The sequence below is a fragment of the Phascolarctos cinereus genome, unplaced genomic scaffold, assembly GCF_003287225.1.
Source record: "Phascolarctos cinereus isolate Bilbo 61053 unplaced genomic scaffold, phaCin_HiC Scaffold_4;HRSCAF=312, whole genome shotgun sequence".
Classification (NCBI taxonomy): Eukaryota; Metazoa; Chordata; class Mammalia; order Diprotodontia; family Phascolarctidae; genus Phascolarctos; species Phascolarctos cinereus.
The window spans coordinates 472,793,522-472,818,653 of record NW_027555847.1 but is presented as its reverse complement, the minus strand read 5'-3'; the positions used below and the strand labels follow the sequence as shown (position 1 = coordinate 472,818,653).

General features: G+C 38.3%; 1 long non-coding RNA gene across 1 annotated transcript; it reads right to left on the bottom strand.

The window, feature by feature from the left end:
* Window positions 1-89: 89 nt before the first annotated feature.
* Window positions 90-22,399, bottom strand: LOC144456702 (uncharacterized). Its single transcript, XR_013485720.1, has 4 exons — window positions 22,236-22,399; window positions 5,025-5,103; window positions 1,967-2,073; window positions 90-808 (listed from the first exon to the last, which is right to left on the bottom strand). It is a non-coding gene; the product is annotated as an uncharacterized LOC144456702 (long non-coding RNA).
* Window positions 22,400-25,132: the final 2,733 nt, after the last annotated feature.

Sequence of the window (25,132 nt, the reverse complement as noted above, 5' to 3'; positions counted from 1 at the left end):
TTCTGCATATCACTCAATCAAAGGTTGGAGTCAGAGAAATAGTTTTTTTTTAACTTTATTATTATTATTATTTCCACAAAAAGCCAAGTGGAAACCTTAAGGAATGCAGTCTAGGGGATAGGTGGAAGTTGAACAAAGGGGAGTTATATTAGAATAAGAAAACACTCTTGGTGGTGAATGGACTAACAGACAGGAAAACTAGTTCTGAGGTTAACATAAAAAGGGGTATTCCCAAGTAAGGGTCAGGGTCTCCTGAATTGTGGGAAGTGGGAGTTGTAATTAGGGGCAGATACTCACGTGGGGAAATTAGGCACTTCAGATAGGCTGTAATCTCTCTAGTACCCAATGAATGGGGAAACAGGGAAAGGAAATCTGAATGGGGACTAGGGAATAAAAAGGTGTGCATTGCTACATGTGCTCCCACATGTGTGCTCTTACATGCATGGATCGCCTGGCCTTCCCAGGTCTTTAATAAAGCTTCTTCCTGACTCAACAATGGCTTCCTGAAATTCGTGATATTGAGAAAGATAACAATAGTACATGAGTACTCTTGCCTTAGACAAATTTGTAGATATGTCTATTTGCTTGGACTTCCAAATTTTTGAAGGTAATAGAAACCATTATTCCACTAGAAAAATTAACCAAATGTTTACACAGCTGTTATGCAACTTCTTTTAGGGCTTGTTGGAAAGGATGCTTTTTGTCTTGTTGTTCTTATGTTGAAGCATCACATGTCTTTCAACAGAGATACTTGACAGTTGACTTTTTTTCTTTTACTTCTTCAGCTGCTAATTGCATATTTACAATCCTTCAATCAAGAGGAAAAGAGAAACAGATTAGAAAAATTTTCTATCTGTCAACAGAACCATATAATATAATGAAACATCTACTCATTAAACCTAGAGAACTTTTATGGCATCAATAATAAGTGTTATAAAGGGCACAAATGTATTATTAATTCTGAAAGAATGCAGGCCTGGAAAAACAATAAGTCATTTTGACAGTTGCTATGAAGACTATTACCAAATGTTATGTTTACTTGACTAGACTCAATTTATAAAACAAGACCTATAAAAAAAATCTGCAGTTTAATCAATTGAGATGTGCTATTACAAACAACTGCTAATGGACTAAAGATCTGGTTCTTTTCTTAATGATGGAACTGTGAGTGTTGATTTTTAAAATTAAGTTAATTAGTAGTGGGGTCATTATGTGTGCATTAAAAAAAGGAACCTTAAATCAATGAAATAAAACTACAGAACAAGGGTTTAAAGAGACCATAAATGTTTCTTTTTAAAGTTAAATTAAGCTAAAGATTCAAGTCTATTTAAATACAGTATGTGATTACCTTTTCAGAGGGAACTCACAAAGGTATTTGTTTATCATGCAAATTAGAGTACAATGGCGGTTGTAATTCCGGGACCATAATCACTTATTAAGTTTCTCTGTATATCTCACATGAAAATTCAGTTCATACCACATGAAAAATATTTGCCTCTCTCAGAATGAATTGTATTTAATCTAAAATGGAAAAAAAAGCAATGGTGATACTGGTAGAGGCAGGTGAAGAGTCTGATAATCTGGCCAGTAATATATGCCCCATCAGCAGGGAGTAGTGGTGTGGTGGTGGGAATCTAATATTATGTTTGTACCTTTCTATTAGCTAAATTGTATGAGGGATTATGCTACAATGACAAAAAATGGCACTCAAAAATCTGTGCTTTATCTTATAACCAACACTTACATTTCCCAATAAGAACCCATACTCTGATTAAGATTCTCTTTGACTTACCCATCAATGTTTGTGACAGTGTCTGTGTGTGTGTGTGTATATACATGCACAATATACATATGTGTATATACATACACATATACATATATAATATTAAAATGCATCTCAAAGAATGCTAATTAATGAGAATAGACCACCCATGCTATCACAAAACCTCTACAAACTGAAACTCACCATCAGTTAGGGGTCCTTGGAGGAGCTGTTTTGGTAACGGTGACAGATTTGCACTGGTATAGCCACATTATCTCATCTAACACCATGCACTTTTGTAAGACAGCTGACTAGGATAAGGAGCAGGGTTTATGGTCATGACACAAAGAAATGATAATAAGCCTACAAAAAGATTAAACCTATGACATTTTTATTAGCACCATGTTCTATCTAGCCAATTTCACTAACTAGCCAGTGCAAAGATGGGATAAGAATAAGAGTTTGCTTGAATGTTTAGGAAAGTTAGAAAAAATAAATGCCCCTGTAATGTACCTACTGATATTTGGAATCTTAAACATTCACATAGACTTTCCTCCAACATTTGGAGGACTAAAGCAAAGCCTCTAGATTTAAAGTATGTGATTACATTTAAAAATAAATGGGAAAAAACAAACAAACAGGGAGATGTTGAACTTTGAGCTCTAAAACCTGAGTTTTAGCTCCACTTCCACCTATTCAAACCATTTACAGCCAATTACACTGTTTAACTAAGAACCTTCTCAATCTTCCATTAACTCAACCACAAAATGGGCATAATAATTGTACAGAGTCATTTTAAGAAAATGTTTTTTAAAACTATGAAGCACTATGCAAATATGAGTGGTTATCATCATTAATTGCAACAACCCCATTTGGCTCTGGAAGAACATCACCAGATTGCTGCTTCTACATCACTGGAAAATAATGGGAGCTGAGGGTAAGTCCACTGGGATTCAATAGATTTTACACAGTGATGCTTAAGGATGCTATAAGAGACATTCCTGGAACCCAAACTCTTTGAAACCTCCAAGAACTTGCTTCAAATCACTCAATCACAATAATCACACAGGTACTGAAGATATTGTATTATGCTAGATAATATTAATGTGGCATCAGGCTTAAGACCAAATAGCAGGTCGAGAGCAGCTGTTGTCTAACTCTAATGCGATTGTTAGACTTTTACTTGAAACAGATGCCCACTTTATTTTTTTTTACCAGTTTCTTTTTGAATTACACATGACAAAAACACAACAAAATTTATCTAACTTCTCCTACTTGATATAGAGCAAGGCACTAGGGCCTAGTGACCAGGCTCAGGCAAAGAGGCAATTTTAAGATACATTCTCTGCATGAGAGGGCTAAAATCAAAATATAGTGATGGGAAGGGAAAGGGATCAAGGAAGACTTTGACAAGGAGGTGGAATTTGAGTTGAGTTTTAAAGAATGAGTAGAAATTCACAAGGTAAAAGGGAGTATGAAAATTAAAATAGACACTCAGAACAGCTTGAACAAAAGCACCAAATCATGTAAAGGCAGCAAGGGTTTGGGGAGCATAGGGTCATCTAGTTTGACACGGGTTATCAACAGCCAGTACTGGAATACACCAGGCAATCCTAATAGTTTTGAGTAGTGGACTCCTTTGACAATCTAGTGAACCTTATGGGCTCTTCAGAATAATGTTTTTTAAATAATTGAAGCTAATGCTAAATTTCAGTTGGAGGTTAGTGAAAATAGAAATGTAATATTTTCCCGTAGAATTTCACGGACTCCATAAAACCTATCCATGGACCCCTTGGGAGTCTGTGGGACCAAAGGTTAAAAGTTGTCAGCTAGACCATCAGGCTTCAGTAGGCACCTTCCAACTATATATATATATATATATATATATATATATATATATATATATATAAAATGATTTCCTAATGATATCATGTGGATTGTTACCACTGACTGTCTAGGAGTAAGTGGTAACTCTTGTAAAAATACTTTAGGTGGTCAACATCATGACCTAACCAACCAGACATTTTCTCTAGCCTGCTTTGCAAAAAAAAAAAAGTCTGCTGCTGCTAACTATGGAAATTAGAAAGATTGCTAGCTTGCTAATGCTGAAATTGGTTTTAAAAAAATAAGTTTTGAAAAGTCATTCCCTATTGCACAAGTGGTCAAAAATGGCAAGTACTCTTTAAAAGAAAAATTTCAAACTATTAGCAACTATGTGAAAGAATTATCCAAGTCAGAATAATAAGGGAAATCAATGCACTCTGAAATTTCATTTCACATCTAGCAAATTGGTAAAGATGACAGAACAGACTAGTCATGATTGGAGGGTTTGTGGAGAGATAGGCACACTAGTGTATTATGGTAGAGTCATGAATTAGTATAGTCATACCAATTAGCAATTTGAAATTATGAAGATAAGGTGACTAAAATGTTCATTTCCTCTGACCAAGAGTTTCTGCTAGTAGGCATGTACTTTGGGAGGTCAGAGACAAGAAGAAAATACATACATATATGCATAATTCATATATGGGCACATATGTATGTATATAGAAACACATGTATATAAATATCTCTATCTACCTACCTACTTATCTAATCTCCGTGTGTATCAAAATATTTATGCCAAGACTTTTAAGGTAACAAAGAAATTAAAACAAAGTAGATGCCTATATTTGGGAATAACTCAATAAATTGTAACATGAATATAATAGCATAGTCTTATGCTATAAGAATCAAAAGGCATGATGAATACAGAGGAAAAGCTTGCATGAACTAATACAAAGAAAAGTAAACAGAGCCATATATTATTATACATACAATACTTTAACAATTTAAGTAGGAAAAAACTCAAAATACTCTAATCTGAATATTGCAAAAGAATTATAAAGCTGATTATAAAGAATGGGCTTGGCTGAGAGAGAGAGACACAGAGACAGATCCAGAGAAAGAGATAGAGGAAGAGGGAGGGGGAGAGAGAGAGAGAGAGAGAGAGAGAGAGAGAGAGAGAGAGAGAGAGAAATGGAGAGAAAGGGAGAAGACACTTCCACCTGCTCTTTTGAAGAAGTTGGGGTGCACAAGTGTTGAGCATAAGGTTATAATGTCATAGGTATAAAGTTATATTTTTCAATGTGTTATTCAGTTTTGTTGAATTGTTCTTTTTTTCCCTTGTTTTCTGCTATTCTTTTCAGTTCTTTGTTATGGAGGAAAAGGGATAGCAAGAAAAATCTAGGCAATATAAAAGCAAAAGATATCAGTAAAATACCTTTTTTTAAAAAAATGGGGCTATCTACATGTAGAGGTCACAGTGAGCAGCTTCTTGAGTAAGTAGTAGCATGGTGTCTCTACAAGAAAAGTTGGGAAAATGTTAAGGACACATGATATGAGATCACTGTGGCACATTAGGTTCACTACTAACAAAAGAGCAACCAACCTCATGACCAATCAACCTGAAAAGGAGAAGCTCCTTTACTAAAAGTAGAAAAAATAGCAAGTTGTAGATGAAGTGGCTGTAAACAAATTGAATGTATATCTTATCTATGAATGTAATGGAATATTACTATGCTGTAAGAAAAGGCAAATATGATAGATTCAGAGGAACACTGGAGAGATCGATGAAGATCCAATACAGAGTGAAGCAGGCAGAGCCAAGAAAACAATACAATGACCAAAACATATAAATAGAAAGAACTACCATGAAAGAAAAATCAGCCACGCTCCCACACACAAAAGAAAATCAAAAGCAACAAAAATCAAAAGAGAATGTTGCAGAATTAAAAAGAACAAGTTTGGTCCTAAATAAGAAAAATGAAAAAGCACTTGTAACCCATCCTTTTAAAGAGCAGGGACATTCAAGGTTGTGAAACACTGATATTTTTCAGATTTTTTTTGATTCATCTATTGGTTTTGCTGCTGTTTTCTTTTTTTCTTTTCATATTATTTGTTATATGGGATATGTGAGAGATGAACTTTTAAAGGTGAAGCCTCCTTAAAAGGTCAATAATTTTTGATTATTATTTTCAAAATCCCCCTCAGCTCAGACCCTGTTTTTAAGCACTTAACAGAAAGAATAAGCCCTGTCCCACCCCCAACCTGAGCCCTTTGCCCTTGGCTTCCCACCTCTTTCCCTGTCTTTGAATTTCTTGCCTGGAATGTAAGCCCCACTTCCCAGTTAGAATGTAAGCCCAGCCCCAATTAAGGGGAATAAGGGATAGTGGTGGGAGGAGACTTGTTTTCATGGTGGGGGGGGCATCCCTTATACCATGACCAGTCTCTCTCTCTTCATGTGTATATCGAAGGAGCAGACAGCCACCTGGAGAGATTGTAATAAAGGTAACCTTTGCTTTCCACCTTGAGAAGTCTCTGAGTTTAATTTGGGTTAGGGTCACTGTCCCACACAGATAGATCTCTGGGAAAGGGGAGAGGGGAGGATATCATAAAAATTCTGATGATATAAAAACAAAGGATTATGAGAAGATTCATTTATTTTTAAAATACAGGAGTAGCTGTAGCTAAAAGCCAAAAATCAATTTTGCCATGTGTATGGTCTTTTCAGGCAGACACACTACGTGTGCGTGCACACACACACACACACACACAAACACGCACACATAGTCAATAGTAATTTTTTTTAAACAATAAACAGACTTTCATATATTTATGGAGAGGAAACCTGGCACAACCAAAATGCCATTAGACTAGAAGGTAGGAGATGTAGGTTTAGGTTTGGCTATCCCATTAAACATCTCTGTGACCTTGGGCAAATCACTGAACTTCTTTGAGCCTGGATTCCCTCATCTACAAAATAAAGGCATTAGTTCTTTCAGTAAGGTAATAGTACTTCTGTCCTCCCCACCCCCACAGCCACCTAATCTCATCTCTCACTTTGCCAATAGATGTAATTAATCAGACTCTAGGTGGGATGGGTCACACCAAAGGAATCCTTGGGAATATGTGTTCAATCATTACATGCAGAGACACCAGGCCTCAACAGTGAGGCTGTGCCTTCCCACTCCTTTGTTCTGGTGGAGGGAATCACTGAGTCAATTTATAAGTCTGAATATCCAAGGTCATGGAGAAATAAATAAGGACATCCAGAGTTGAAAGAGACACATTAGTGTATTCCAAATCAGGGATGGTGGTGATGGGGTATGGGCCCAAAGTGTGACCTTTGTCCCAATTTGGGCTCCATTTGTCTATGGGCCCTAGAAAACCTTTGGACTATCCTTGAATTCTCCCACTAGATCAAGATCTCTGGCGCTCCCCTGAGGCCATGATTCCATTGTTTTGGCTACACCCAATACCCTTATTCTGTTAGCCTTGACCTAGCCTGGCCCTTTGTTTTGGCTACTGGAAGTCCCCCAATTACTTAGCCTGGCCCTCCATTGTCTTGCCTCCCTATGGCCCCAGGCCACTTCCCACCCTTGGTCCCACCTAGGCTCCATTTCCCTGGAATTCTATTACCTCATAGACTACTTGAACACTCCTAGATATTACCTCATAGACTACTTGACCACTCCTGGATCCCTCCCACAGTCTTTCTGTATATAAGGTCCATCTTGTCTCCATTAAGATGCGCAGATTTTTATAACCTAGTTTAGCTAATATGGTGAATCTTCAATAAACCTTGTTTTGGGCTGAAAGAAGGCTTAGGTCAAATTCTTTTGGGCAGGACCCGCGTGTCATAATCTTGGGGTTCCAGGACCCCTAACCTTTGAATCTCTTCAATAGGAAGGGGAGAAGGTGAATAGGAAGAGAGCAAAAAGGGTTGAGAATATATAATTGGATCCCAAAGGAAAAGGAAAGCAAAGTTCTTTTTCATTCCTGATAAATTTGAAAACATCTCTGCCCAACGGTTGTTACTCAACTTTATGACTATCCACGTCTTGGCTCTATTAATCTATTGGAAGTGAGTCAAACATACTATCCCACTATCCTCTAGTCCCAAATTTGGTGCAAAAGAAGGATTATGTAAGTAATGACAGAAAAAATTAAAAAACAGAATTTTCAAATAAGAAGTCACCTTAGAGATCAATCATCCAGTCTAAACTTGAATCCCTTCTACTACATACTCAGAAATCAACTATCTAGTCATTACATGAAAATTTTCAGTGCTGGAGAAAATCATTTCCCCAAGACAACCCATTTTACTTCTACAAAACTCTGATTGTTATTAAGTTTGTGTTTATAATGAACTGAAATCTTTCAAATTGAAATCTATATCCTTTGACCCTTTATTGTGTCTTGATCATGCCTTGCCAAACACCAATCATGTGTTATTCCCTTCATGCTCCTCCTTTGTTCCTATTTGCAAGATGCTGATAAGAGCAGGGGGAAATCAAGAAACTATTGAGTCTACTACTAATCTATATTATCTAATCCAAAATGGGTCCTGTCAAGAGAATTATTCCATTCCTCCCTAACTGATCAATTATTTCACTCTATGTTTCACAACTTCTTATCCTCTTCCACAAAAATACCTTCCTCTCACATTTCCAGCTGATGGTTTTGCTTAATACTTCCTTGAAAAAGAAAACGAGACTATTTGTTAAGGGTTCTCATATTTCCTTTCTTCATCTCATATTACCCAGTCATGTTCCATCAATATCTTTTCTTTCACTGCAGTCCTGGATGAAGAAGGGAGACTTTTTCATTGCAATGGCCCACTCTTCTATGGATAGCCTTGATTACATCGTCTCCTGTCTTCTTTAGCAGATTACCACCACTATCACACTCACTTTCCTTACTTTCAGCCTCTCCCAATGTGTTGACTTCCCTTCCCTCTTGTCAATGAACCCATCCATGTCTCCTAGTAAAAAAATAAAAATGAAAAAAATGAAGAACCGAAAACTGAACACAAAAATCCTCACTTAATTCAACAGTCTCTGCTAGCTGTTGGCCTATACCTTATCTCCACTTCTTGCTAAAGTCCTTGAAAAAAACACCTACAATTGGTACCTCCATTTCCTCTTACTCACTTCTAAATCCTCTATATTCTGATTCCTAACTTTCTGATTCAGCTGAAACTAATCTTTCCAGAATTACCAATGATCTCTTAATTGATAAATCTAGTAATGCTTTCTTAAGCCAAATCCTTCTTAACTTCTCTGATCTTTCTTGGTTCTCCTGTTTATGTCTTTAAATCCCTCACTAATTCTTCATCTTTGTCATATTTATTAACCATGGATACAATGCAGAGCTATATCCAGCACTAGCTTTCCACTTGATGTTATCTTAGTTAGTGACCTCATCAACTCCCTCCAGTTTAATTATCAACTTTGCAAACAATTACTTCATCTATATATGTCTTACTCTCTCTTCTGAGCTACTGTTCTGCACCACCTTTAGGACATTGAGAATGGGATGTTACTTAGGCATCTCTAACTCAAAATGTATGAAACAGAACTTATTGCTCCTTTCTCCCAAACTCTCCCCAATTCCCAACTTTCCAAGATTCTTATGATCTTCGAAACTCAATGTAGGACCAAAATCTTAGTTTTTAGATGTTGGCTTTGCTATTTATGTTCACATATGTTCTTCCTACTTATACAATTTCCTTCTCCCCAAACCAATCATTTTTGAATCCCTTGTCAGTTTAATCAGACATCTTAAAACATCACAACTTTTCTGAATCTGCTTCATTTATGTAGTATAGGAGTCTAGGGCTCCTACACAATTTTTCCTACTCTCTATCATTTTGATATAATAGTTAGGTGCAGAATAATTATTACCTCTTGCTGGCCTCCTCCATAAACTCCAATAAAGGAAGGGAGCTTCCCTATTGGGAGCTCTAATCTATTTCCTATTCACCTTGGGGTCAGTCTGTTACCTAAAGGGGTCATTATCTGGCCTCTTTAGAAACCATAGTCTCTCTTTTGTCTTTCCCAAACTTTCAGCCTCTAGCTGATCTCCCAAATCAAATTTTCTATGGCAGATTCTTTAAGACATTTCAGCCTTTCAAGATCAAGGTAAAATTCAACCATGTGATACCTTACCCCAAATTAACTTAAATTCAGTATTTGAACTTTCCCTCCATGTGCACCTACCCTTCAAATACTGAAAGATATCCTAAAGCCAAAAGAAATTGGATTTTTTTCTTTACAAAAGATAGGCATCCATCTATTATGATGTTCTAGATCAAGTTCTGTGTTTTGGAACATGAGTTGAAATAAAATTTTCATCTCTTTCCATCTCTTCTTCCCAGGGAGGTAATGCTACAAATTTCATTTCTCATGTATAACCTCTTCATCCATAACTCCTTTGGGGTAGTCAGTAATTGGTCTCATTGAGTTCAAATAGCACATATATTTTACAATCTCTAAAGTTAAAAAACAATTTGGCATAGAGGTTTCAACACATTCTTGTTTACTCTAATACTTGAGTAAGGTCATATCGCCAGAGCTGGTCTCCCTGTGACGTATCTCTCCAGAAGAATATGGTAGTATATTTTTGGACAAGGAGACAATGTTTTAACTATTTTACAAAATCACAAAAGCTTACAGTTGAAAGAAACTTCAGAGGCCATATAGAGCCCAACCTATACCTGAGCAAGAATTACCTTAAAATAAACCTGACAAGTAGTTTTCCAGTTTAATACTAATTTCATTGATTTTAATATGTAGAGAAGATGAAGTAAAGTTATTGTAATTTATAAGGTTTTTCTATCTTTTGATACCTTTGGTTTAATTAATTTGAATTCTTTTATCACTGACTTAAAATATTTGAAAAACTGGTAAATGGAAGCATTAGATTTATTCTCTTTGTTCTAGAGGACAGAATCAGGGCCAAGTAGAAATCAGTGGGTTGTAGATTTTTTTTAACTGTTCAATCAGAGGTGTTCTATAATGAAATAGTTTGCCTCACAAAGTACTGTACATCAATGGAAATGTTCAAAAGTAATCTAGATGACTATCTGCCTTAGAACAGATTCCATCATTAGAGGGAGGGGAGATAAGCTAGCCTTCAAAGGTCCCTTGTAAGGCAAAGATTCTACAATTATGTATTTCCAGCTAGTGTTCAACACAGGGCTATGCTTGAAAATCTGCCAGAAGAGCTAATATCCAAGGCTCAATATAAACCAGAAGCCTAGAATAGACTAACAAGAAGTGTGGGTATGTTTAATTTCATGATTGCAAAAGACCCTATTTGACGTGATGAATTTATTGATCACATCTCAAAAAGAATGGAGCTGAAAAGAGGGAAGTGGTTGCAATTTTGCCAAAATTACCAAATTTCAGAGTTGAAAGGGACTTCAGCGGTCATCTAATCTAATACAGTTCTAAAAAAAAAAAAGGAATTCCCCTTTACCATATAGGCAAATGGGTATATAACTTGCTCTTAAAGACCTTAGAGGAGAAGGCATCTTAAGGCAACTCATTCTGCTTCTAAAGGAAGTACTTTTTTTCCTTTTTTGACATCAAGCCTTAAATTTTCCTCCTTGAAATGTCCTCTGTTCATTTTTCTTAGTACTTCCTTCTGAAATCAAACAGGTTAGGCATTGAACTCTGGTTTTACTGATGAAGAGAACTCCTAGGTAAGGACATTCTCTCTACTAGTGCAGGTTGCCACCCTCTCTGCAACTTTGAATTTAGCCTAGAATACAGGAAGAAACACTAAGAGGTCAAATGACTTGTCCAGAGCTGTACGAACAGCATGTGTCAGAGACAGGGTATCCTGTTTTCAAGATCAGCTTTCTATACACTATGCCACAGCTGCCTCTCCCCAAAAGAACAAGTAATCCCTCTTCCCCATACCAGAATTTCAGATTCTTAAACAAAGCCATTGTGTTCTCTCTATGCTAAATGTTCCTGGTTCTTTTGATAGGTTTTCATATAGCATGAACTCAAGGCCTTTCACCTTGGTCAATCTCCTCTGTATGTTCTTATCCTTCCTAAAATGTGATGCCAGGAAGTGAACACAATAGCTGTTGGGCTTTTTTTTTTCCTGTTTTGGTGCATATTAATTACTGTACATTAAACAAGTCTTTAGGATAATATTAGCCTTTAGACAATGGTGTAACATTAAATACAGTATGTTTTGAACATATACATATATGTATCTAGAGATACGCTTTATATCAGTAAATCATAAATTTTGACAAATATAAATCTTGCCCCCAAAAAAAGACAGGAAAAGAAAATTTGCAATTCAAAGAAGACGAGGCTATGTATGGAAAATCAAAATTTGTAGGGTTATCTCCCTAGAAAGAAAGGGAAAAAAGAAAAGATAATTGCATTTCAATTCAAATTCCAAAGCACAAAACTCTATCTAGAAAATCACAGTCATCATGGGCATGAATAAAAATTTGCTATTGCTGAGAGACTGTGATTAAAAAAAAAAGTAATATCAGGGAGAATATCTAAGCAACCAGCCCAAGCACAGGAATAAGTTAACTGATTCTTTGAACATTTTAGTAAATTTCTCCAGGGTTCAAATATTTGTTCTCTAGGTTATCTTTCCTTTAGAAAATAGGAAAGAAGGGACTTAGTAAGAACATGACTTTAAGGAAGCTGTAGTTTTTTGCATTAGCCCATGTCCCCCAGGGCCTAAAAAGAAGTTAAGGCAAGTATAATGAGATTCATGACTAATGAGAAATTTAAAGTACTTCCTTCTCCTTTTTACTCTCTCTTTCACACTCACTCTCTCTCATTCTGTCTCTGTGTCTGTCTGCCTCTCAGATTGTCTCTGTCTCTATTACAGGAGAATTTGTAGTTTTAGGTGTATTTGCTATGAGTAAATTAATCTAATATGGGAAAATGTAGAAAAAGGTAAAGGTGGCTAGTTGGGGGAAAGCATGGCATTGGTTATCAGCAGCAGCATCATAGCAATCTGATTAAAGTCACAGAAAACCTTTGAGGGTTCTTACCAAGAATGGGAATATGCTATGTGGCAAATTGGGTGGCAACAAGCAGCTCTTAAATGAACTAAAAAGAAATAAAATGATTTCTACTGCAATTCTAATGGCATACCCAAACCCTACTCACTATCTGCACTGTTATCCACTACTCTGTAACTTTCCAAACCAAAATATACCTCCCAGGCTACCATTCCCCTATATATGCTATTCCCTACCCCTACTCCCATTCTTTTTTGTATTTGTATCCTGCATTTAGCACATTGCTTGGCACATAGTAAGAACTTAATAAGCACTTTTTTCTCACATTCATTCAGTCATTCAGTGATTCATTCAAAAGAAAAAGGAGATACACAAATTTAGAGATATTGAAGAGATCTAGGACTTTGGGGTGCTCCTGGGGGACATCCCAAGATAATGGTATTGGGCCCTGCCTGAAAGAATTCAACTCAAATCTTCTTTCAGCCAGAGGAAAAGTTAATTAGTGATAAAACATATAGACCAGGTGATGCCTATAAGGATGAGCGGGCATGGGAAGGTCTTAGCTTTTTGGGCATGAGATTCTCAGCCCCAAATGAGGGCCAGTGTAGATCTTATATACTTTGGGTGACCAGGGAAGGGTCTGGGAAGTTGGTCTGGGTGAGAATTCCCAGAGATTGGAATGTCTAAGAGATTGAATAGACAATGGGAATAGATAATGAAGGAACTGAAAAGCATCTGAATGAGATTAAAAGGTAAGCTAAAGCTTTCAAAGGGATGGGTCAGGGGGTGAATAGGGCTAGAGTAATTGGTTAAAGCAAAGAACATAGCCATGATAAAGAGGGTAACCTTGCCTTCAGCCTCAACCAGGGCTTAGTGAGAGAGATGAAGAAAGTGGGAGCATTGCCTGGATCCAGGTTCCTTTGTCTTCCCCAGTCTTGAGAAGACTGGAGGACAGGGTACTGGGGTGCTGCTCTACCACTTCTCCTACCTCGGGGACAATCCTTCCTCCATTGTCCCTCCTGGTCACATCTTGGGCAAGGTCCTGGAGGTGTCCATCTTGGAGGCTTCCTCCAAGGGGGCACCCTGGGGGGGGCACTCCTTGGACCAGTGAGCCTCCCATTGGCCTCCCCTGCCCAAGTCTCTGGGCTTCCTCCAAGAGGGTGCCCTGGAGGGAAACTCCTTGGACCAGTGACCCTCACAGTGGCATCAAAAGCAGGTTTTCCCACTGCCCAAGTTGCCAGGAATACCCTTCGGTCTTTTCCTGACTGTGGCAGCAGCCAGGAATTGAGCATGTTCTTTGTCTCTAGCCCTCTGCCTGAGTTCTTTCTCCTCTGCTGCAGCTAGGTCCCTGCTGTTAAAGACTCCGAAGACAATCTCCAGTAACTGGGCCTGAGGTGTTTGGGGTCCCATTTCCAATTTCTGTAGTTTCCTCCTGATATCTGAGGCAGATTGGTTAATGAAATACATGCTAAGGATAGCTGCCCCTTCTGTAGAGTCAGGATCTAAATTCAAATACTTTTTAATGCCTTCTACTAGCCTATCTTGGGCAGGGTTTTCCTTTTCTCCCTGAGTAATTTCTTTAATCTTCTGAAAATTTACCTGCTTTCAAAAGGCAAGGGAGAAGATTACCTGACACTGGAGGAGGGGAAGGGATAGGGTAGAAGACACCATGGTGAGACCCTTGTCTGGAACCTGAGTAGGGGTCTGGATAGAAGTAGAGGTCTGGGAAGGAGGCACCAAGTTGAGAACCCCGTCCGGAGCTTGAGCTGGGGTCTCTCTGGAAGTAGAGGCTGGGGCGAGGCCCTTGCTCAAGGCCTGAGTTAAAGTAGCCTCTAGAGAAGGGGCCTGGGGAGGAAATGGAGGGACCAGATGAGCAGAAGGGGGGGGTCTGGGGAGAATGGAGGACAGCCAGAGAGGCCAGAGGAGAATGGGGTGATGATAAGTGCTGGGGAGGTGGTGCTGATGGAGATTGGGAACAGGGGGATGCCATAACCCTAGGAACCATGAGAGGATCGTCCAAAAGGTCCCTTTGGTCCCCACTTACCACTAGTGGGGTGTCTGTAGCTACAAGCATCTTACAATTCTTTCTGAGAATGGGATCTCTAGAAAGCTCAACAAAAGCCATTAAGTAAGAAATCTCCACCCATTTTCTTTCTCTGCAACAACATTTTTCTAACTCTGAGAGGATCTTTACCCGTAACGTCCCAAAAAGGGGCCATACCTCATAATTTTCCAGGTGATACTGAGGCCGAACGATGTTACAAAAATACACCAGCTTTTTCTTTTTAAGTTCTTTACGGAAGCTAAGATTTTTCCAATTTAGTAAAAGACAGCCCAAAGGCAAATTCTTGGGAAATGAAAAGGATTGACCCATTGTGGGCTTAGGGAAAAGGAAAAAAAAGAAAAGAAAGAAAAAAAATATACATCCAACAGTTTCCCAATTCTCTAGCGCTGAGAGAACTGAGAAGTTTGAACCCAAGCTTCCTGATAGGGAGTACATCCTCTATGCTAAGGAAGGTATACCCAGGTCCAAGTGCTCAAGCATAGGAACTGGACCAAAAGCATGAGAGCATCAGGCAGAGTTCAAGATAGCCACATAGCTGTCTGACCTAAAGGGACCTGAGAGGTCAGGCCTGAAAAAACTTCCAAGGCAAGCCTAGCTAGCTGCTTAGAAATCCAGGTCCAAGTGCTCAATCAGAGGCACTGGACTGAGAGCCTGAGAACATCAGGTGGAATTGGGGAAGGGGAGGCTTACCAGTCGTGGCTGAAGAAGAGTTTGAGATTTGGCAGTCATTTCCTGGTCAGGGAACCATATGAAGAGGTCTAGGACTTTTGGAGTGCTGCTGGAAACCCAAGATCATGGTGTCGGGCCCTGCCTGAAAGAATTCAACTCAAATCTTCTTCAAGCAGAGGAAAAGTTTATTAGTGATAAAACACATAGGCCAGGTGACACCCGTAAGGATGAGCGGGCATGAGAAGGTCTCAGCCTTTTGGGCAGGAGATTCTCTGCCTCACTGAGGGCCAGGGTAAATCTTATATACTTTGGGTGACCAGGGAAGGGTCTGGGAAAATGGTCTGGGAAAAGAGTCTGGGAAAAGGGTCTGGGTGAGAATTCCCAGAGATTGGAATGTCTAAGAGATTGAATAGACGATGAGAATAGATAATGAAGGAACTGAAAGGCATCTGAATGAGAGTAAAAGGTAAGCTAAGGCTTTCAAAGGGAGATGAGGGGCTGTAGACAAAGCGGAGCCAGATTCCCTTTGGGGCAAGGGGCGAAGACCTAGGCTTGGGCCACACCCCATCGTTATCACTGCTCCAAAAGTTCATATGGACTATTTGTGCCTGACCTGTGATAGAGCCTTTTGGGCCACAATGTGACACACTGTGCTTTGATCCCAAAATACTGATGTCATTTTGGTCTTCCTCAAGAACAAAGGACAACAACTGATTCATTCATAACCCTTAACCTCAAAGCATGCACTATAACACTAAGCAAAAACTATGAACAAAAGGTTAACAGAAAGTTTAAGAAAGATGTAAACCAATGTGAACAGTTAAGATAAGTGGACCACCTAGAGTGAATCCAGTTCATAACATAGTAATTTGTTGTTCTTCATCTTAGCCCTCATAATACTTAGAGCAACATATTACTAACAGCATTCATTAGTAGTATGACCAATGAATAGTTCTTACTATAGAATTTCTGCTGAACCTAGTGATAAGGTTTAGGAGTATAGGGGTGCGGGGACCCAAAATCACAAAATGCAGGTCCTGCCCAAAAGAATTCGACCCAAGTCTTCTTTCAGCCAAAGACAAGGTTTATTAGAACATCGGTCATATGGGGCAGACTCTTAAGGAGTCTGAACGCTAGCAAGCTATTGGTTAGATTATAAGAATCTGAGCACTGACTAGATTTTAAGAATCTAAGCATGTTAATAGGGACACGATGGACCTTATATACAGAAAGACTGTGGGAAGGATCTAGGAGTGGCCAAGTAGTTTAGAGTGATTGGAGGAAGGGTCTAAGGAAGGCCACTGGATAGGAGTGGCCAGTAAGCTGGGGTGAACAGAATTCCTGGGACCTGGATCACATGGCCAAGGGAGAATGGAGCCTAGCTAGGATTAAGGGTAGGAAATGGCCTGGAGGGGCCATATGGAGGTAATTAAGGCTATGTTATGTGTAACAAAGAATTGGGAGATTGTGCATAGCCACAATGAAAGGCCAGCTAATATAGCCTCTGGTGAAAGCCAGAGATTTGGCCATGTAGGAAAGCCCAGGGTTTTTCCTTTTTGGGGTGGAGATCCCAACCCCATCATTAGGAAAGTCATAAATTAGAAGACTTAAAGGATAGCTAAATTGTAAATGTTCTTCAAAAGCAACACATAGTTCCGGTCAAAATTTTTGCTGTGTAGAAATGGCATTTGGTAAATACATCTGATTTAGAATTATTCCCCTCATACACACATTATTAAATACAGCAAAACCATAATCTCTAACATAAGCATATATATTTTTCCCATAACTTCAAATATGAACTCTTGAATGAATGGGGAAGCTAGGTGGCACATTGGTTAGAATGCTGGGCCTGGAGGCAGGAAAACTCATCTTTCTGAGTTCTAATTGGACCTCAAACACTTACTAGCCATGGGACCTCGAACAAGTCGCTTAACTCTGTTTGCCTCAGTTTTGTCATATGTAAAATGAGCTAGAGAAGGAAATGACAAATCACTCCAATATTGACGTGGTTGGGATCTGGACCCCAGAAAGCAAAAACCCTGGACTTTCCTAGATGGCCAAGTCTCTGGCAGTCGCCTGAGGCTATAATCCCATTAACTAGCCTTTCATTGTGGTTACACCCAATCTCCAATTCTCTGTTACCCTTAACCTAGCCTACCCCTGCATTGTCTCACCTACCTAAGGCCCCCTGGCCATTTCCCACCCTTAATCCTAGCTAGACTCCATTCTCCTTGGCCACTGTGGTCCAGGTCCTAGGAGTTCTGTTCACCCCAGCTTTCTGGCCACTTCCATCCAGATCCTCCTTAGACTCCTTCTTCAGTTACCCTAAACTACTTGGCCACTCCTAGATCCCTCCCACAGTCTTTCTGTAAATAAGGTCCATCTTGTCTCCATTAAGGTGCTCAGATTCTTATAATCTAGCCAATGCTTAGATTCTCACAATCTAGCCATAGCTCAGATTCTTAAAATCTAGTCACTGCTCAGATTCTTACAATCTAGCCAATAGCTCACTAATGTTCAGACTCCTTAAGAGTCTGCTCAATATGACAGATGTTCTAATAAACCTTGTCTTTGGCTGAAAGAAGGCTTGTGTTCTAACTCTTTTGGGCAGGACCAGTGTGTTGTGATTTTGGGGTCACAGCACCCCATAAAACCTAAACTTCAACAGTATATTTGTGAAGAAAACACTAAATGGAGTCATGAAGAGTCAGAAATGATTGAAACAACTGAACAACAACAAGAACTTATCTTTTAGGATTACTTTAAGTTTTTAAATTTTTTAATTTAATTGCTTTAATATTTTAAAGAATTTTTAAGATTCAGTAGATTTCCTTGCATATATTTTGTGTATTGATCACTTCATTTTCCCCCCTCTAACATTGTGATGGGATAATTGCAGATAAATTTCAAACTAAGCTAATCAGCTACACAAAAATCCAAGATGAATGACTGGCTCTGTCCAAAACCAGGCAAGGTACAACATGGTGATAGGTATATTTAGACAGTTGCACATTACTCTCTCCCACCAATCCCAAAATGTTCTATTGCTTAATCATCCTTGGGCACATAGGGATCTAGGACAGACATAGGTATGAAGCAGTCAGCTTCAGTCTATACTAGGCCAAATATATCTAGCCTGTCCTTGGTTGGCTTGTAAGATGAGCTCTGGAAAACAAAGGTACAGAAGTTCAATAATTATTATGGAAGAGAATATGTTCTAAGGACATTTCAAAATTACTTCTGGAGAAAATGAATTTACACTAACATGTCTTTAGTTGTGAAGATTTTTGTGACCTATTATAAAGAACATTGGGCCAGGAATTCAGCAGTATCACTAATTAGTTACATAGGTTAAATAACCAATTACCCCAACCTTAAGTTTTCCCACATTTAGAAAATAAATAACAATGCCTACCCTTATCTACCTAACAGGGCTGTTGAAAAGAAAAACAAACAAAAATGATTCTCCACAAATTTAACAGTGTTGGTGTTGTTTGGATCAGCACTGAACAGAATCCCTCTCTACCTAATAAGATAGAAAGAGGAAGAAGAAAGGAAGAGAAGGAAAAAGAAGAGGAGTAAGAGGTGGAAGAGGAGGAGAAGAGGAGGGGGAGAAGGAGAATAAGGAGAAGAAATAGAAGAAGAAGAAGAGGGAGGAGGAGGAGGAGGAGGAAGAGGAGAAGATGAAGAAGGAGAAGATGGCAAATTTTCAATATAAAAGTGAACTTGAACCCCAAAATCAGTTGCCTCTGGATCCTGAGGTAGTTACCCTCATGAGAGGTGATATTATATATTACATTAAACTCATCCAATATTTATGGAGTATCAACTATGCTCTATGTACTGAACAACAACAAAAAAAGACATGGCCTTTACTTTGGAGGAATTTATAATCAAGGGGGCTCAAGCACAAAAAGATTCTCTTTTCTTCCCTTTGATTCTTGGTATTCATTCATGCTTCTTGCCAATGATAACCATCTCTCTTACAACAGTTAAACTCTAGTGAAAACATGATTGATAGGTTTACAGAACTATCTCTTAGATAATAAGGGGATTATAGTAAGGGCAGACTGTCCTGTAAAAAAAAAAAAGCAATTTGAGTGGGGTAGGAGAAGACTCCATACTCATCTAAATCAAGAGAGTGAGTAGCTGTCACACAAATTTACTAGGTGGAGGATGCAAGAGTGTAGGGCCCATTCAAAGCAAAAGGCATTATCTGGAGCAGTCTAGAGAGGAATAAGGCAATGATTTCCAGAGGAGAAATACACAGATTATAAACACCAGGATCAATCCATTAATCTGATATTTAGGAAGGTAAGCTGTTAATGTGAGGCAGTCAAGTTCCTGGCATTCCAGCTGGGGAAATCATCTCACTGTTGCTTCAGTGTGTGTGTTCCTGTGTGTGCCATGCCCACACAGACTCTCTTAATGTGTTCTGCTTCTGGAGGAGCACTGCATCTTGTCCTATACCTCTCTTAGAGCACTGAATTATAAGATCATAGATTTTAAAGCTAATGGGAATTCTGAGGTCTATCCTATTCTACCTTATATGATCATTATTTTTATATAACTTCTAATCAGTAAGCTCTTTGAGGACAGGGGCTACATCTTATTAATCTTTCCATCTCCTATAGACACCCTCTCTCCTGGATCCCAAACATAGCCCTCCTACCTCTTCTTTAAGTCTAGCCTCTTCATTCTGCCCTTAGGCTGGGCTCTTTTTCTAGACTCCTCCTCTACTATAGATCTGAGACTAATAATTTTATCAAATTACAAAAGTCTTTCAAATATGAATCACACAATAACATATCCTCATCATTCTCCCACACTTCCTTAATAATTGGGTAGGACCATTTTACAACAAACAAACACATACATGTATAATTATTAAATATTTTAAATTCAGTTTAATCTTTTAGTTATACATTGTGAAAATGATGTATGATTTTAATAGCAAGGATAATGGAGTAGCATTCCTGGACAAATTCCCAGTATTAATGATTTTGAAATCTTAAGCAGGTGACAAAAAGGAAAGCAGTGTAGTATATTAGAAAGAGTACTGACTTAATATGGAAGATTTCAGTTCAAATCCTTCCTCAGACATTTAGTACTTGTGTGACCTTGGGCAAGTCCCTTAACCTCTCAGGCCTGGTTGTTCTCATCTACAAAATGGGAAAGTTGGACTAGATAGATAGCCTCTGGTATCCCTTGAAGTCACAGAGCTACAATTTCGTTAGCCAATGTTACTTTATTCTATAAAGTGATTTGCAATTTACCTCTGGGAAAATTTGATGAATTTAATCAATCTGCCAGTTAATAAGTAAATAAGGATTAAGCATATATTACATAATGATTTTTTATTTTGATATTTGTTGGATCTTTGCTTTCACCACTGTGGGGACCCCCATCCTTTGATAAAGATTTCAACTGATCCACACTTCATCATCATTGTGCAATTCTTGGGCATGTTTTCACATTTCCCATAAATGGTATTCAGTGTAACTATTATCTGGGGGAAGAGGCAAGGAATAGGGCGGGACCAGACATGCAATTTCATCTACTAAAATATTTTATTTTGTTTTGTTTTGATTTGACCATATGATTTTATCCATTTAGGAAACTCCCTTCACTGACATACATGGGCAACTTCCTCTGACTCATAATCTTAGAGAACTGCCTTAAGCACTTTGATATTTTGTGACTTGCCAGTTGCCATGGATAACATATTTCAGAGGCAGGACTGGAACCCAAGACTACCTGAGTCCTTCTGTCAACTGCATCGCACAGCCTCTCTAAGAAATTCATGCTAATGGATATTTCCTTTAACATAAAAGTGTGCTGAATTCTTATATGAGAAAAGGGACTACAATTTGTTGACTAAAATATTATGGAGTGTTCAGGGAGGACTATAGCACCTCTCATGTGAGGGCTTACTGAGCCCTTTTCAGGGCTGCTCATCTACCTTTGGTGTCCACCTGATTCACCCAGCTCTCACCTATGGCTCCAAGAAGTTGTAGCATGGGCAGAGGCCACATCCCAGTAAAGCCATCTCTGCAGGTGGGCTAAACCAGGTGGAAGTTAACCAATAGGCCTCAAACTTGTTGGTGAGTTAGGGAGATATCCACCCTAAGAGTATGAAGAATTCCCTGGCAAAATGGGCAGATGAGAACAATTTGTTCCAATGACCATGAAGATGGCTGAAGCAGGTGCTGTGAAGCATTTAAAGATTGGTCAGGCATCAAAGATGTCAAGGTCATCCACTGAATCCTGAGCCATTACCAGTCATCTTGGCTGTTTTCTTGCCACTAGACCTTTATTGCTCTGGAAGAGAAAGTGAGGCTGATGACTTTGCCCAACTCTGCCTCACTTAAATCCAATTCATATACATCAAGACATCACCCTGTGATTTTATTAGTTCTCTTCAAAAACAGGATGAACAGCAGAAATGCACACAAATAGGTACATTTTTACATTTATGAGTACATATATATGTATATATACTCACACAGTATGTGTATGTATATATATATATATTTAAGTATATATACAAATGCATGTATTTGTATGTATGTATATACATGTACACATATATCCTTATATGTGTATATTAAATATTTTATACACATACACACACAAATATATACATCCTCCACAAAGTGCTGTCAAAGTGATTTTTCCTTAATCACAGATTGAAGCATACTTGTCTCCTGCTCTTTCAACTCTAATGGCTGCCTACTGTCTTTAAGACCAAATATATACCTTTTTAAAGCCCTCCAAAATCTGGTCTCAACTTATCTTTCAGATTTCATTGTGTTTTACTTTTCCTGTATGACTGTGTAATCCAGAAAAGAAACAAACAGAAACTTACCTTTTCCATTCCTCATACACACCATTCCAACTCTTACCTGTAGTGCTTCCACATCAACCATCCTCTATGGCTAGGATATACTCCCTCCTCACCTCTGTCTCATAGAAACTCTACTTTCCCATCTCAGCTCAGGCACTGATGGAGTGCTAATGATGGGCTCCTAAAAGGCTCTGGACTTTCCCACATGACCCAGTCCCTGGTATTTCCTGAGGCATAATCCATCCCAGTCAATAATCCTTTTAACTGCCCTTTCATTTTGACTCTCATTGTCTTCACCAGGACCACCCCTAGATCTCATCCAGAACTTCCCACAGTCTTTCTGTATAAAAGTGTCCATCTTTCCCCCCCCCATTAAATTGCTCAGATTCTTAAAATCTGGCCCACTTTTATTGGCATCATAATAGCACAGACTCACTGGGAAACTTGCCTACCCCAACCAGTGTTCTAATAAACTACTCAGACTGAAAGAAGGTTTGAGTGGTGGAATTCTTTCAAGGCAGACTCATGTCCTTTTCCCCTGGCATTTTGGGGTTTCCCAAGAACCTTAAACTGCAAAAGCACCACCTTCTATATGAAGTCTTTCCTGATCTTACTAGTCTACCCTTTCAAACCATCTTTTATTTACTTTATATTTGTTTTTATTCTCTTCATATTTATACTGTATATATTTATATATGTGTATATATTGCATCCTCCATTAGAATGCAAGTAGAGATTGTTCTAGTTTCTATATTTGTATAGTCTGTGCCTGTCACATAGTAGGCACTTAATAAATGCTTGTTGACTGATTAATTTAAAGTGTGTTTATATAGAAAAATAGAATTGAAATTTTTAAACACCTCCCTTTAAAATTGTTTATCATTGCTGTTACATAGTTAACTCACTATTTGGGCACTAACATTTGAGGGACATTAGAAAGGAGGACACTGAGGGTTAATTCTGTTGCCACTCTTCTCTCCAATTCTCCTACCTCTCCTCCAGCTTGCCTAATACTGGCTTCTTTAATTTGAAATAGTTTGTACAGTCAATCCTTAACTTTTGCTGGGGTGATGTTCATAGAAAATGGTAAGAAAGTAAAAAACCCCAATGGTGATAATACTGAACCTATGGGAAATAGGATATTAGGTTACACCAAAAGCTGTAATTTTTCCCTTAGAGACTGTTGAAAATACTGTTTTCTACAGACAATTATTTATAACAAAATATTAATGCTGATAATATGCACTTTTCCTAACACAGTAGCCATTAAATAACCCATAAAATGCAGTACACACACACATATACAAATTGGTAACACACTAAACATGTTTCCTTGCTAGTAATTCCCTAGAATTCGGTGATATTTTGTGCTAATATTTTGGATAATGTTCACTTTTTATAACACATGAAATCTACAGTGCCATAAATACTGTACAGAAAATAAAAGCATTAAAATGAAAACATATTTTAACCTGAATTTTACCTTCCACTGTGTCAGATGATGGTCTGAGTGGTCTGAGGGTGTCATACTGGATACTATGCTATTGTAAAATTGTCTACCTTGGGCATCCTCTGAAAACCAAGGAAGAGGTTGCTGGGACTTTAGTTGCTGATTTCAGAAGTCACCAAGAGTAGATCTCAACATTATCTTGGACACCCCATGCTTCCCAGCTGGTGGATGGGGTTGGAGATTGTGGAGGACACATTGTCAGCAGGGCTGCATCCTGAGCCATTTGAGATCCTTAAGGGTCTCTTAGCTGACAGCAACTGCAGACATTCTGGCACAAAGTTTACTTAACATCTTTATTTTCTCATTAAGCTACATGATTGATTTGTACACTTGGGCTTAGAGCCCAAAGCACTTGCACTAAGCTTTGGAAGCATAATTGCAGCACAAAGCATGAGTTTTAAAGGCAAACAATGAAACTATGTGATGAATGTACTGGGAGCTCTTTACAATGGTAGGGTGAACAAGACCAGAGAAGAGCCTAGTAGGACACCAGCCACACCACCAACTAGTGCACATTGGCCATCTCTGTTGTGCATAGCCATTGAATGTGCTGAGCTGCAGACGTGATTACTGATAAAATCATAGGATTGCTTCAAGTCCTGAAAGTTAAATGTGGAGGATTGACTGTATTTTCTATTCCTTGAGTCATTTCCTTTCTTCTAGGTTATCTTAATGTTTTCCAATCAGAGCTTGCACAGAATTAAGGCAAAGTGCATTGCCAAGTGAAATTTTGTTAAAAATGGTTGTTCACTTTATTACTTTCTCAGAGCACTTTGTTTAGACTTCTCCAATTGATAACAGAGTATCAATTGTATTATTGCCTTACCTCTCTCTAAACTGTAAACTCCTTGAGGGTAGGATTCGTATCTTAGTTATCTTTGTTTCACTCTCCACTCTTTTTATACACAGTGGGCATTAAATCCATATTGCTTCAGTGGAGGAACAAATAAATGCTGTCTACCAGCTCTAATTTAATATCCTTATCTCAGGCTGACATGTGCTTAGCTCTTTGTTGTCACCTATCTACTTTTTACTTATTATTGTGTTCCTTATTTCAATTCAAGAGATATTTATAACATGCCTACTATGTGATAGGTACTAGAGATAAAAAGCTAAACATAAAACCTTATTTCTACTATTCAGAAAGTTCTTTCTACATAATTTGAAGAATTTAATCCTTTATTTCCGAAGACATAAATTTTGCAAACCCAAACTGGGAGTTAAAAACGAACAAAAACAAAGAAACAGAAAACCCAGAACACTGTTCCTCCCACTCTCCTACCTGATTTCTCAGAGTCACGGCATTCTGTCACCAACTTTGCATATCACTTTTGAAAGAAATCCTCCCCTTTAACAATAAGACACATAATAAACATTTCTGGAGAATGTAGCAAATATTTTTTCCATGGCATTTGGTATGTAGCCATCTTATGTTTGTGAAATTT